The sequence below is a fragment of the Dipodomys ordii genome, unplaced genomic scaffold, assembly GCF_000151885.1.
Source record: "Dipodomys ordii isolate 6190 unplaced genomic scaffold, Dord_2.0 Scaffold15, whole genome shotgun sequence".
In the NCBI taxonomy this organism is placed as follows: Eukaryota; Metazoa; Chordata; class Mammalia; order Rodentia; family Heteromyidae; genus Dipodomys; species Dipodomys ordii.
In genome coordinates, this window is record NW_012267231.1 from 1,507,039 (window position 1) to 1,512,332 (window position 5,294).

Here is a 5,294-nt window from a genome sequence, read left to right on the forward strand (position 1 = left end):
CAGAAGTGGCGCTGTGGCTCAAGTGGTAGAGCGCTAGCCTTGAGCTGAAGAGCTGAGGGACAGCGCCCAGGCCCAGAGTTCAGGCCCCACAACCGGACCAAAAAAAAAAAAAAGCTGGAAGTGGTGCTGTGGCTCAAATGGTAGAGTGCTAGCTTTGAGTAAAAAGAAGCTCAGGGACAGTGCCCAGGCCCAGAGTTCAAGCCCCAGGACTGGCAAAAGAAAGAAGAGGAGGCAGCTCAAGAGTACCTAGAAAACCAAGTTCTAGCCAGGTGCTGATGGCTCCCGCCTGTAATCCTAACTACTCAGGACGCTGAGATCTGAGGATCACAGTTCAAAGCCAGCCCAGGCAGGAAAGGCCATGAAACTCTTATCTCCAATAAACCACACAGAAAACTGGAAGTGGCACTATGGTTCAAGTGGTAAAGTGCTAACCTTGAGCTGAAGAGCTGAAGGACAGCACCCAGGCCCAGAGTTCGAGCACCAGGGCCTGCCAAAAAACAACAAACAAACCCAAGTGTTTGGGGCTGGGAAGGTGGCTCAGTGGTAGAGCACTTGCCTTGCATGCCTGAGGCCCTGGGTTCCATTCCTCAGCACCACATAAGAAAAAAGCTGGAAGTGGCACTGTGGCTCAAGTGGTAGAGCTCTAGCCTTGAGCTGAAGAGCTGAGGGACAGCGCCCAGGCCCAGAGTTCAGGCCCCATGACCAGACCAAAAAAAAAAAACAAAAAACACCCAAGTGTTAAATGGAAGCCTCTGCCCAGCAACAGCATATGCTATGGTGGCAGTGGCTTCCCCAGCCATGACAAATCTTGCTTCCTCTTATGATGGAGCCTGGCAAGGCCCCAGGCAGCAGCCAGAGGGGAAGAAATAACTAGTGGGAGAAGGCGGGCAAGGAAGAATCCCCAAGGCTGACCAGGGGTCTGGCCGTGGTAGTTTACACTTCAGGAGACAGAGATTGGGAGGGTCCTGTGGTTCCAGACCTCAACAGGCAGGGTGTGGTGGTGCACTTGTTCAGCTACTGGAGTGGCATAGATAGGTCCAGGCTGGCTCAGGGCAAAACCATGAGAGGTGTGCCTCCAATGTGGAGTTCCCGGCAAAGCCAGGAAGACCCGGGCCGGAGAGTCGGGAGGACCGTGAGGACCGCAGCAGGGAGGCAGGAGAGAAAGGAAGGTGCCTCCTGGAACCACAAGCCAGCCAAGATCGCTGGCCCTGAGGAGGAAAAGTAAGACATTAACCAGAGAGCATTCCAGAATCAGGTGAGGTGCAATTTTCTTTCTAAAGGTCAAGAACACTGTTTTGTGTTTGTTTTTTTAAGGCAAAGGTAGCAATTGCAGATGCTGGCAGGGAAGGGACAAGAGGGTGTGAAAGGTCGGCTGAGGTGCACCGCGGTGGGCACGTAGGCGCTGGGCCGGCAGCTTCTACAGGACACCTGCCAGTAGAGGAAGCACAGAAGTCCAGTCCCCTGCCCACATCTGCCCTGCTAGAAAACACCCGGGCCAGACCACCACGCAGAGGCACCAGGGCGGGATGGGGTGCATCTGTGAGCCCTGGTTCACACCTGTAATCCTAGCTCCTGAGGAGACTGAGATCTGAGGGTCAGGGTTCAAACCCAACCCAGGCAGGAAAGTCTGGGAGACTTGTCTCCACTAAACTACCAAAACAGCAGAAAGTTGGAGCCATAGCTTAAGTGGTAGAGTAATAGCCGTGAGCAAAAAGAAGCTAGGCTCTTGAGTTCAAAGCCTCAAGAACAACACCAAAAAATCCAAACCAAAACAAAGAAAATGAGCACTGAGGAAGGAAGCAAGGGTTGGAAGAGACTTCTGCACTTCCAATTTGTACTTATTTATTTATATTGGAGAAAGCCAAGGGAGTTCCGGCTGAAGATTCAGAACAATGACATGGACCATACATTCACCCAAGTGCTTCAACCTTAATTCAGGACCAGAGAGAGATCAGATAGTGCAGACAGAAGTTGTTTGTTACAATTGTAAGGATCCTGAGAAGTATTTCTCATCCATCCAATAATTTCTGGTGACTTCAAAACATCTGCCTAAACAACAGATATTTATTTCTTCCATTTTGAACTAAGGACCTGGCTGTGCTTTCTAGGCAAGCACTCTGCCACTTGAATCATGCTCCAAATTCTTTTTTTTTTTTGTCATCTTTTGGAAAGGTGGCTCAGTGGTAGAGTGCTTGCCTTGCATGCATGAGGCCCTGGGTTCCATTCCTCAGTACCACATAAGTAGAAAAAGCTAGAAGTGGTGTTGTGGTTCAAGTGGTAGAGTGCTAGCCTTGAGCTGAGGAGTTGAAGGAGAGCACCCAGAGTTCAAGCCCCACAGTAGACAAAAAAAAATAGTTATTTTAAAAGTGATGTACAAGGGCTGGGGAGGTGGCTCAGTGGTAGAGTGCTTGCCTTGCATTCACGAGGCCCTGGGTTTGATTCCTCAGTACCACATAAGCAGAAAAAGCTGGAAGTGGCACTGTGGCTCAAGTGGTAGAGCGCTCGCCTTGAGCTGAAGAGCGGAGGGACAGTGCCCAGGCCCAGAGTTCAGGCCCCACGACCGGACCCCCCCCAAAAAAAAAGTGATGTACAACCCCATGCCACAGGTGTCTCTGTGATCGCGTCCTGCGTCCTGGCTCATCTCCAGTCATCATGGAGTCCCAATTCAGCTCTCCATTGGAGCTGAATGGGCTTGTTGGTATTGTTCTTGTTACTTCTTTCCTCTTTAGCATGTTTCCTAGCTGTGTTATGTGTATTTGCATGCTGCAGGCCATTGTAATAACTGGCGGCCTGCAGTCTGTTCACTGTATAATAAAGACTCCAATATTCTATATATAAAAAAGTGATGTACAGAAGGATTACATGAGTAAAATGAGTACATTTCCTTTCATATTGTCTTCTCTTCACTCTCTTCCCAAAGTCCTTTTTGGCTTTGTAGCTATCTGGCACTTTTTTTTTTTTTTTTTTTTTGGGTCCGGTCGTGGGGCCTGAACTCTGGGCCTGGGCGCTGTCCCTCAGCTCTTCAGCTCAAGGCGAGCGCTCTACCACTTGAGCCACAGCACCACTTCCAGCTTGTTTTGCTTATGCGGTGCTGAGGAATCCAACCCAGGGCCTCAGGCATGCAAGGCAAGCACTCTACCACTGAGCCTTCCCAGCCCCTGTCTGGCACTTTTTAAAGGGAGCTTCCCAAAACACTCCCAGAGTGACTTGGGTGACTGTGGTCATCTGTCTACACAGAAAGTGCCTTGATGAGCTTTAATATAGTGTCAGGTGTCATAACCCTGAGCTGGTCAGCAGGGAGGGTCTTTCTGCAGCCCCTGGCCTGGCATCAGGCTTCTCATCCTAGCACAACCCAGATAGTCTTTTGGGGGAGGACCTAGGCCTCCATTCTGGCCCCCTACACCAGCTTGCTGTGAGTTCCTGGGTCACGTCCTCTCCTGGGAAGGTTGTAAGGGGACTTTTTCCTTCCACCCACTTCTTCTGAAAAGGTCAGGGAAAAACTAGTGATATTGTAGACATTTATTTTTGGTACTGGTAATGACACCCAAGGCTTCCCACACACCAAGTCACACACCAAGTGTGCATGCTAACACGTTTTCCTAACAGGAATGTTTTGATGAACATGGATGCACAAATCTCTCTGAGACCTTGCTTTTCATGTTTTAGTAGACATGGAATTTCTGGATTTTTTTTTTGCCAGTCCTGGGGCTTGAACTCAGAGCCTGGGCACGGTCCCTGAGCTTCTCTTGCTCAAGGCTAGCACTCTACCACTTGAGCTACAGTGCCACTACCGTTTCTGTTTATGTGCTACTGAGGAATTGAACCCAGAGTTTCATGCATGGTAGGCAAGCACTTTACCACTAAGCCACCTTCCCAGCCCTGCTTCTTTGTTTTTAAGAGTCTTGCTTTGCTGCCCAGCTTGGTCTTGAAGTCATGAGTTCAAGCAATCCTTTTGCCTCAGCCTCCCAAATTGCTGGGACTGTAGGCATGTGACTAAGCATACAGTCCACTTACCCTGCTCCAATCTTTTACACTGAGAATATATTCCTGTATTATTTGGATAATTTGAAATGTACAAAGCTAGGCATAGTGGTTCATACCTGTAATCTCAGCTCTTGGGAAGCTGACACAGAAGGATTTTACAAGTTAAAAGCCAATCTGGGCTACAGAATGAAAGCCTATCTCAAATCTTCCTCCTCAGAGGAAAAGACTATATACAGAACAACCATAAAAAATAAAATAATCAGAAGGCAGGTTTGGGAAGTAAACGTGTCTGGTGTGGAGTGGTAGGTGGGTTGGCCATGGGTAGAAATTGTATGTATCCAACACATGTCATTTCAGAGATGACAGTCTGCGCACAGGCCACATAGTCTATTTCCTTTGTGTATGGATAAGGCTGGAAAAACAAACTGAATTATTCAAATACTTTTCCAGTTTCCTTCAATTCCTCACTTGGTAGTATTCTGGTTTGTCTGCTAAATTTCCCTGTGTGTCAAATGAATTTTACACATATCTCTAATACTTTCTCCTTTCTGAGAGTCCTGTTCTTCATAAAGCTCCCCAACTAAATTGACTCCTTCCACGTGCAGACACACAGGACTTTGCCCTCAGATAAGAGGCCGACTAAAACTCACACGCGCTTAACTGAATGTTGGCGTGCACCTTTAGACGGAATCTAACATTCACAAGCTCAGGACAAGAGCCAACTGGCAAGGACTTCGATTCGGGGCTGGGAAGGTGCCTCAGTGGTAGAGCGCTTGCCTTGTGTGCATGAGGCCCTGGGTTCGATTCCTCAGCACCACATAAGCAGGAAAAAAAAGCCAGAAGTGGCGCTGTGGCTCAAGTGGTAGAGCGCTAGCCTTGAGCTGAAGAGCTGAGGGACAGCGCCCAGGCCCAGAGTTCAGGCCCCACGACCAGACCCCCCCAAAAAAAACCCCAACAACTCAGATTCGAACATATATCCCACATTTCTTCAAGTACTGTTGAGTATCGACCTACTGTGCACCTCCTACTGTTACCAAATTGGGGTGCCCTTCCTAGTGCTCAGCAAGTTTGGGGTGCCTTGGACGGCAGCGGGGAGTGCGCACGCGCACACGCACTCAGCACAGCACAGTTCGGAGAAGCTAATGTGCCAGGCGTGCTCCGAGGGTGCGTGCGCGCGTGCGCGCGCGGTCACAACTCACACTGCACGGGCTCCCGACTGAAACGTGCGCGTCCCGGGGCACCCCGTACGGCCGTCCCGAAGAGGAGACCCGAGGCGGCGGGTCCCGGCCGCCCTACCGCGACGGGCGCTC